Below are 10,664 nucleotides of genomic sequence, written 5' to 3'. Positions count from 1 at the left end.
GACCCTCTTGAAAACCTCTCCCCGCGACTTACCTTCTTGCTAACATGCCTCCCTTTGATCCCCGCTGGCAGCCTCCTGCTGCCCGAACCTCCACTCCTGCCCACCAGCCAGCTGCCACTTCCTGCCCGTTTTGGGCAGGCAGCTAACTGGCAACATGCAGATGAGGCCTGGGCCTCACAGTGGTGAGGTAGGGGTGGAGAGGAAGGTTTGACCCTTGCCCTGTCCCCGCCTGCCAGAATCCAGTGGCAAGTTCAGACGACTAAAGAGGTGGTCCTTTTAGCTGTTCCCATGTTTTTGGAGACTGTTGAAATGTCCAGACTCTATCTGATCTAGAACAGCGATCAGACTTTGCACATTACAAGTTTTGCACTGAAAATCTGTTTTTCACGAAAAAATAATGGGCCGTAAATTGCTCTAAGTGGTGAACCAGCAGTGCTCGCCGTTCATTAGATTTAAATTCACCCATTAAGTTACCACGGTCTTTTTGGTGCCAACTTCCTTGAACTCCGAGTTCAAATAACATCAGTCTTCTTTCCCAGGCTGTGTGAGTGGTGAAAGGATCGCTAAGGCCCCTCAACCAATCAGCTTTAAGCAAGCCACGCTGTGAACCAGGAAGTGCAGTTCATTGACAATCCCCACAGACTAAAAATCAGAATGCTCCTGATAAGGTATTATAAAATGATATAAAGGAAGCAAAATAAAGAGGGGATGAGATTAAAAGACTGAGATAAAAGAGACAGAAGGAAAAAGTAAAAGAAAAACTTGAAATTTTTAAATTAAAAAAATGATTTTTTTAGATGTCCAAAAACTATTAAGAACATAAGAACATAAGAAATAGGAGCAGGAGTAGGCCAATCGGCCCCTCGACCCTGCTCCGCCATTTAATAAGATCATGGCTGATCTGCTCCCAACCACAAATCTAAATTCATGTCCAATTTCCTGCCCGCTCCCCGTAACCCCTAATTCCCTTTACTTCTAGGAAACTGTCTATTTCTGTTTTAAATTTATTCAATGATGTAGCTTCCACAGCTTCCTGGGGCAGCAAATTCCACAGACCTACTACCCTCTGAGTGAAGAAGTTTCCCCTCATCTCAGTTTTGAAGGAGCAGTCCCTTATTCTAAGATTATGCCCCCTAGTTCTAGTTTCACCCATCCTTGGGAACATCCTTACCACATCCACCCGATCAAGCCCCTTCACAATCTTATATGTTTCAATAAGATCGCCTCTCATTCTTCTGAACTCCAATGAGTAGAGTCCCAATCTACTCAACCTCTCCTCATATGTCCGCCCCCTCATCCTCGGGATTAACCGAATGAACCTTCTTTGTACTGCCTCGAGAGCAAGTATGTCTTTTCTTAAGTATGGACACCAAAACTGTATGCAGTATTCCAGGTGCGGTCTCACCAATACCTTATATAACTGCAGCAATACCTCCCTGTTTTTATATTCTATCCCCCTAGCAATAAAAGCCAACATTCCGTTGGCCTTCTTGATCACCTGCTGCACCTGCATACTAACTTTTTGATCTTCTTGCACTAGGACCCCCAGATCCCTTTGTACTGCAGTACTTTCCAGTTTCTCGCCATTAAGATAATAACTTGCTCTCTGATTTTTCCTGCCAAAGTGCATAACCTCACATTTTCCAATATTGTATTGCATCTGCCAAATCTCCGCCCACTCACCCAGCCTGTCTATATCCCCCTGTAGGTTTTTTATGTCCTCCTCACTCTCCACTTTCCCTCCCATCTTTGTATCATCTGCAAACTTTGATATGTTACAGTCGGTCCCATCCTCCAAATCGTTAATATAGATTGTAAAGAGTTGGGGACCCAGCACCGACCCCTGCGGAACACCACTGGCTACTGGTTGCCAGTCCGAGAATGAACCATTTATCCCAACTCTCTGCTTCCTGTTGGATAACCAATCCTCCACCCATGCCAGAATATTACCCCCAATCCAGTGATTCTTCATCTTGAGCAATAATCTTTTATGTGGCACCTTGTCGAATGCCTTCTGGAAGTCTAAATACACTACGTCCACTGGTTCCCCTTTATCCACCCTGTACGTTATGTCCTCAAAGAACTCAAGCAAATTTGTCAGACATGACTTCCCCTTCGTAAAGCCATGCTGACTTTGTCCTATTAAATTATGTTTATCCAAATGTTCCGCTACTGTCTCCTTAATAATAGATTCCAAAATTTTACCCACCACAGATGTTAGGCTAACTGGTCTATAATTTCCAGCCTTCTGCCTACTACCCTTTTTAAATAAGGGTGTTACATTAGCAGTTTTCCAATCTGCCGGGACCTTTGCTGAGTCCAGAGAATTTTGGAAAATTATTACCAAAGCATCCACAATCCCTACTGCCACTTCCCTCAAGACCCTAGGATGTAAGCCATCAGGTCCAAGGGATTTATCCGCCTTGAGTCCCATTAATTTACTGAGTACGAATTCCTTGGTGATTTTAATCGTATTTAGCTCCTCCCCGCCTCGAGCCCCCTGTTTGTCCAGTGTCCGTAAAGACTGAAACAAAATATTTGTTCAGCATTTTTGCCATCTCCATGTTTCCCACCATTAATTTCCTGGTCTCATCCTCTAAGGGACCTATGTTTGCCTTAGCCACCCTTTTTCATTTTATATAACTATAGAAACTCTTGCTATCTGTTTTTATATTTTTTGCTAATTTATTCTCATAATCTATCTTCCCTTTCTTAATCAATCCTTTAGTTACTTTTTGCTGTCTTTTCAAGACTTCCCAATTTTCTATCCTCCCACTAAGTTTGGCTACCATATATGACCTTGTTTTTAGTTGGATACTATCCTTAATTTCTTTACTTAGCCACGGATGGCTGTTATTTCTTTTACACCCTTTTTTTCCTCAGTGGAATATATATTTTTTGAAAGTTGTAAAATAACTCCTTAAATGAACACCACTGCTCATGTACTGTCTTACCCTTTAATCTATTTTCCCAGTCCACTTTGATCAATTCCGCTTTCATACCATCATAGTCTCCTTTATTCAAGCTCAGTACGCTTGTTTGAGAACCAACCTTCTCACCCTCTAATTGGATATGGAATGTAACCATGTTATGGTCACTCATTCCAAGGGGATCCTTAACTGAGGGGATCCTTAAAATCAGGAGAAATGAGACTCCACATTTTTAAAAGATAATTTTTTGTGCCAGAGAGGTTGTTTGGCAATCATTAAGACTTAATACGCTGTTAAAACTTAGTTGAAACCTAAAAAGTTAAGCTTACCTGTTTTATGGTGAGATTAGTTCGTTTCCAGCTGGGCAGCAGAGCAAGTTGGAGCTGGTCTGTTGATTCCATTGATTGAAGCCGGCGATATCCCTTTAAGGTAAAGCTGTCACAGGGTTGGCGAACCAGGAAAAGCATGTACTGGATTTTTGCATTTGACTGCGCATGTCCGGTCGATGGAACCTGCTCTTTGATTTCGCCACTAACAATGGTGAGTGCTGTTTGGCTCATCGTCATTTTAAAAGCAATTTCTGGGCCACTGTATACTGTCTTAATCACAGTAAGCCCTAATCAGCCAGGGTTCACAGCCAGCATCATTGGCAACATTCAAATATAGATTATTCCTCATCCCAGACATAGCTCATAACCTCAGGCCATGGGTGGTGGTCTCACTTCAATAATTGACCTCTGACTCCTGATGAGGATGAAGCCTTGAAGATCCTGGGGAGCCATACTGCTAGACCTGTTAGGAAAATAGGAACATAGGAGTATGCCATTCAGCCCCTTGAGCCCACTCCGCCATTTCATAAGATCTGTGATCGAACTCCATATACCTGCCTTTGGCCCATATCCCTTAATACCTTTGGTTGCCAAAAAGCTATCAATCTCAGATTTAAAATTAGCAATTGAGCTAGCATCAATTGCCATTTGCGGAAGAGAGTTCCAAACTTCTACAACCCTTTGTGTGTAGAAATGTTATCTAATCTCACTCCTGAAAGGTCTGGCTCTAATTTTTAGACTGTGCCCCTAGTCCTAGAATCCCCAACCAGCGGAAATAGTTTCTCTCTATCTACCCTATCTGTTCCTCTTAATATCTTATAAACTTCGATCAGATCACCCCTTAACCTTCGAAACTCCAGAGAATACAACCCCAATTTGTGTAATCTCTCCTCGTAACTTAACCCTTGAAGTCCGGGTATCATTCTAGTAAACCTACGCTGCACTCCCTCCAAGGCCAATATGTCCTTCCGAAGGTGCGGTGCCCAGAACTGCTCACAGTACTCCAGGTGCGGTCTAACCAGGGTTTTGTATAGCTGCAGCATAACTTCTGCCCCCTTGTACTCTAGTCCTCTAGCTATAAAAGCCAGCATTCCATTAGCCTTACTGATTATTTTCTGCACCTGTTCATGATACTTCAATGATCTATGTACCTGAACCCCTAAGTCCCTTTGGACATCCACTGTTTTTAACTTTTTACCATTTAGAAAGTACCCTGTTCTATCCTTTTTTGATCCAAAGTGCATGACCTCACATTTGCCTACATTGAAATCCATTTGCCACAGTTTTGCCCATTCACCTAATCTATCAATATCGCTTTGTAATTTTATGTTTTCATCTACAATGCCACCAATCTTTGTGTCATCAGCAAACTTAGATATGAGACTTTCTATGCCTTCATCTAAGTCGTTAATAAATATTGTGAATAATTGAGGCCCCAAGACAGATCCCTGTGGGACTCCACTAGTCACATCGTGCCAATGTGAGTAACTACCTATTATCCCTTCTCTCTGTTGCCTTTCGCTCAGCCAACTTCCTAACCAAGTCCATACTTTTCCCTCGATTCCATGGGCTTCTATCTTAGCTAACAGTCTCTTATGTGGGACTTTATCAAATGCCTTCTGGAAGTCCATATAAATAACATCCATTGACATTCCCCTGTCCACTACTTTAGTCACCTCTTCAAAAAATTCAATCAGGTTTGTCAGGCACGACCTACCTTTCACAAATCCATGCTGGCTCTTTCTGATTAACTGAAAATTTTCGAGGTGTTAAGTCACCCTATCCTTAATTATAGACTCCAGCATTTTCCCCACAACAGATGTTAGGCTTCCCTCTCCCTCCTTTCTTAAAAAGCGGAGTGACATGTGCAATTTTCCAATCTAGAGGGACAGTTCCTGAATCTAGAGAACTTTGAAAGATTAGTTAGGGTATCTGCAATGTGCTCACCTATTTCCTTTAAAACCCTGGGATGGAAACCATCTGGTCCTGGGGATTTGTCACACTTTAGTGCTATTATTTTCTTCATTACTATTGCTCTACTTATGTTAATTTTATTGAGTCCCTGTCCCCAATTCAATTTTCGTTTTCTTGGTATTTCTGGCATGCTATCCTCTTTTTCTACTGTAAATACTGATGCAAAGTAATTGTTTAACATGTCCGTCATTTCCCCATTGTCAATGACAATGTCCCCACTTTCAGTTTTTAAGGGGCCAACACTGCTCCTGACCACCCTCTTTTTCCTGATATAATTATAAAAGTTCTTCGTATTGGTTTTGATATCCCTTGCAAATTTCTTTTCATACTCTCTTTTTGTAGATCTTACTATCTGTTTTGTGACCCTTTGTTGATCTTTGTATCTTTCCCATTCGCCAGGATCTGTGCTATTTTTTGCCTTTTTGTATGCCCTTTCCTTATGTCTTATACTGTCCCTTACCTCTTCAGTTGTCTATGGCTGTTTTTTTTGGCAAGCAGAGTTCTTGCCCCTCAGGGGTATAAACCGGCTCTATATCACGTTAAATGTTTCTTTAAACATTTCCCCCTGATCATCAGTCGCTTTACCCATTAACAGATTTGCCCAGTTTACTGTGGACAGTCTCTGTCTCATCCCATTGAAGTCGGCCTTACCCAAGTCTAGAATCTTAGCGGTTGATTCACTTTTTTCCCTTTCAAACACTACCTTGAACTCGATCATGTTATGATCGCTATTGGATAGATGTTCACGCACAGTTAAGCTGTTAACTAAATCTGGTTCATTACTCATTACTAAATCTAGTATGGCTTGCCCCCTTGTTGCCTCTAGGACATACCGCTGTAGAAAACTATCACGTACACACTCAAGAAATTCACTACCTTTCTGACAGTTGCCAGTCTGCTTTTCCCAACCTATGTGAAGGTTAAAGTCCCCCATTAAGACCACTATACCTTTGTTACACGCTTGTCTAATCTCTGCATTTATACAATCTAGCACTTCAGAGCTGCTGCCAGGGGTCCTATACACAACTCCCATTATAGTCTTAGATCCTTTCCTATTTCTCAATTCAACCCATAAGGTCTCTGTTGGCTGCTTACCTCTCGTGATATTCTCCTTTATCATTGAAATGATTTCATCTCTAATCACTAAGGCTATTCCTCCCCCTCTTCCATTTTCCCTATCTCTCCTGTAGACCTTATAACCTGGTATATTTAGTTCCCAATCCTGACCATCCTGCAGCCATGTCTCAGTAATAGCTATCATGTCATACCCTCCAATTTGAATTTGTGCCTGTAGTTCATTTAATTTATTCCTTATACTCCGTGCATTTGTATATAGAACTCTTAGTTGGGCCACACACCCTAGCCTGACCTTCAGCTTTGATGCTGGGTTAATCGCCTTACGCCTTCTCGTTTTTATTTTATCTGTCGTGCCTAAAGTACACTTTCTTTCTGCTGCTGTATGCTTTTTCCTTTCACTTGTTCTTGAACAACTATTTGTATTGTAAATTTCCCCTGGGTCCTCCCCTCTCTTGCTGCTTTCAACTTTACTCCCTTCTGACTCCCCGCTCAGGTTCCCATCCCCCTGCCACTTTGGTTTATAACCCCCCCAACAGCAGTAGCAAACCCCACTGCGAGGATATTAGTCCCGGATCTGTTGAGGTGCAACCCGAACGGCTTGTACAGGTCCCACTTCCCCAGAATCGGTCCCAATTCCTCAGGAATCTAGATCCCTCCCTCCTGCACCAACCCTCCAGCCACGCATTCATCTGATCTATTCTCATATTCCTATACTCACTAGCACGTGGCACTGGGAGTAATCCTGAGATTACTACCCTTGAGGTCCTGCTTTTTAACTTATTTCCTTACTCCTTATATTCTGTTTGCAGGACCCGATCCCTCTTTTTACCTATGTCATTGGTAACGATATGTACCACAACCTCTGGCTGTTTACCCTCCCCCTTCAGAATGTCCTGCAGCCACTCAGTGACATCCATGACCCTGGCACCAGGGAGGCAACATACCATCCTGGAATCATGTTTGCGGCCGCAGAAACGCCTGTCCGCTCCCTTAACTATAGAATCCCCTATCACAATTGCTCTCTCGACCTTTCTCCTCCCCCCCTGTGCAGCTGAGCCACCCATGGTGCTCTGGTCTTGGCTCTGGCTGCACTCCCCAGGGGAACCCTCTCCCCCACCAGTACCCAGAACTGAATACTGGTTGGAGAGTGAGATGCCCTCAGGGGACTCCTGCACTACCTGCGTGGTCCTCCTTGTCTGTCTGGTGGTCACCCAGTCCCTCTCTACCTGCACTCTTTTAATCTGCGGGGTGATCACCTCCCGAAACGTGCTATCCGCGAAACTCTCAGCCTCGCTGATACACTGCAGTGACGCCAACTGCTGCTCAAGGTCCGAAACCCGGAGCTCGAGCTCCTCCAGCTGATGACACTTCCTGCAGATGTGGTTGTCCAGGACACAGGAAGCGTCCTGGAGTTCCCACATGGCACAGGTCGTGCATTCGATGGGTCTGAGCTGCCCTGCCCGGCCTTAATTTATTAGATTAACTTAAACCAAGCAAAAACAAATTAAGCCTTAAATACGGTTATTTTTGGTTTTGTTACTCTAGTTAAGTAGTTTAAGTTTTTAATTTTAATGAGCTAGCAGTAGTTTTACGCTTCTAGCTTTTAATTCAATTTTACCCAATTCCCTAACTCAGAGAAAAAAAATCCTGTAATACTCACCAGCCAATCACCTACCTGCTGTCCTGCAACGTCACTCCTTGTTTTTTCACCAATTGCCTTTCTGCTGGAATGAAGCCTATAGGTAGGCCCAGAGAGAGTGTGCAGGTGGGCCTTCGAACCTGGGCCTTTAGTAGCACTCCGAGTCCTGCACTCTCTCCCAGGTCCGCTCCCGTCTGTAGCTCCGCTCCGAGTGTTGGAGTTGGAGATGTAGGAGGGCAGTGGCAGGTTCATCTAGTCCATCTGCAGCTTGCCTATATAATGGTTTGGGAGCAAGAAATCAGCAAGAAACATAATCATATATAGAATCATAGAATCATACAGCACAGAAGGAGAACACTTGGCCAATTGTGTCTGTGCCAGTTCTGTGAAAGAGTTATCCAATAAGTCCCACTCCCCTGCTATTTCCCCATAGCCCTTCAATGTTTTCTTCTTCAAGTATATATCCAATTCCCTTTTGAAAGTTACTACTGAATCTGCTTCTAGCACCCTTTCAGGTCATAACAACTCGCTGCATAAAACAATTTCTTCTCATTTTTTCCCTGGAAATTTTTCCAATTGTCTTAAATTTGTGTCCTCTGGTGGAAACAGTTTCTCTCTCTCTACTCTATCAAAACCCCTTACAATTTTGAACACCTCTATTAAATCTCCCCTTAACAGTCTCTGCTCTAAGGAGAACAATCCCAGATCCTCTAGTCTCTCCACGTAACTGAAGGCCCTCATCCCTGGTATCATTCTGGCAAATCTCCTTTGCACCCTTTCCAAGGTCTTGACATCCTTCCTAAAGTGTGGTGCCCAGAATTTGACACAATACTCCAGCTGAGGCTTAGCCAATGATTTATAAAGGTTTACCATAACTTCCTTGCTTTTGTACTCTATGCCTCTATTTATGAAGCCAAGGATCCCATATGCTTTTTTAACAAACTGATCAACTAGTCCTGCCACCTTCTAAGATTTTGTCTGTGTTATAACAGCTCTTCATGTTCTTCTCCTATAGATAACCCCAGCAAGATGCCACTTGGAGAAGCATGAAGGGATAAGCAGCATTCTGCCTCTGCCCAACAAGCCACATCCTCACCATACCATCATTCATTCTTTCTCACACAGCAGCCATCCCGGGTGTGTAGATAATTCCAATGAGGATTTTTCGCTGGAGGAGACACAACAGACGAGGGTGCCAGAGAAGTCAGGGATGAACATGGGATCTGATGGCGGGCAGCGCAGGCTCTGCAGAAGTCAGCCCCTAGCTCTAGAGCCTGTGAACGGAGTTCTGTGGTCTTGCTGTATGAAGAGGGATGCTGGACGAGCATTGCACTCAGAATGGAGCACCTAGGGCCATCTCGGAGGAGCTGAGACAGATGGCAGAGACTATAGCACAGTTCAATGCCATCTGCAGTGCCGATATCTGACACCTTGCAGCGCTATGTGGAGCAGGTGGTGGCAACAGACTGAGGAATTCAGAGCCGGTTTGCTAAACAGACACTGACCGTACAATGTAGAACAGTATTGGAACAAGGGACAGGAAACAGAGAGTAGTGGTGAACGGTTGTTTTTCGGACTGGAGGGAGGTGTACAGTGGTGTTCCCAGGGGTCGGTGCTGGGACCACTGCTTTTCTTGATATATATTAATGACTTGGAATTGGGTGTACAGGGCACAATTTCAAAATTTGCAGATGACACAAAACTTGGAAGGGTAGTAAATAGTGAGGAGGATAGTGATGGACTTTAAGAGGATATAGACAGGCTGGTGGCATGGGCGGACACGTGGCAGATGAAATTTAATGCAGAAAAATGCAACGTGATACATTTCAGTAGGAAAAACGAGGAGAGGCAATATAAACCAGAGGGCACAACTCTAAAAGGGGTACAGGAACAGAGAGATCTGGGGGTATATGTGCACAAATTGTTGAAGGTGGCAGGGCAGGTTGAGAAAGCGGTTAAAAAAGCATATGGGATCCTGGGCTTTATAAATAGAGGCATAGAGTACAAAAGCATGGAAGTTATGATGAACCTTTATAAAACACTGGTTCGGCCACAACTAGAGTATTGTGTCCCGTTCTAGGCTCCTCACTTCAGGAAAGATGTGACGGCCTTAGAGAGAATGCAGAAGAGATTTACTAGAACAATCCCAGGGATGAGGGACTTTAGTTACGTGAATAGACTGGAGAAGCTGGGGTTGTTCTCCTTGGAACAGAGACGGTTGTGAGCAGATTTGATAGAGGTCTTCAAAATCATGAAGGGTCTAGTCAGAGTAGATAGAGAGAAACTGTTCCCATTGGCGGAAGGATCAAGAACCAGAGGACATAGATTTAAGGTGATTGGCAAAAGAACCAAAGATGTCATGAGGAAAAACTTTTTTATACAGCGAGTGGTTAGGATCTGGAATGCACTGCCCGAGGGGGTGGCGGAGGCAGCTTCAATCATGGCCTTCAAAAGCGAACTGGATAATACTTGAAAGGAAAAAAATTGCAGGGCTATGGGGAAAGGGCAGGGGAGTTGGACTAGCTGGATTGCTCTTGCATAGAGGCGGCGCAGATTCGATGGGCCAAATGGCCTCCTTCCATGCTGTAACCTTTCTATGATTCTATGATAAGGAACTCCCTTCCTAACATTACTGTGGGAGAACCTTCAACACACGGACTGCAGCGGTTCAAGAAGGTGGCTCACCACCACCTTCTCAAGGGCAATTAGGGATGG

Source organism: Heptranchias perlo, chromosome 7, assembly GCF_035084215.1.
Source record: "Heptranchias perlo isolate sHepPer1 chromosome 7, sHepPer1.hap1, whole genome shotgun sequence".
NCBI classification, from domain to species: domain Eukaryota; kingdom Metazoa; phylum Chordata; class Chondrichthyes; order Hexanchiformes; family Hexanchidae; genus Heptranchias; species Heptranchias perlo.
The sequence above is the reverse complement of the archived record's forward strand: the minus strand, read 5'-3'. Positions refer to the sequence as shown.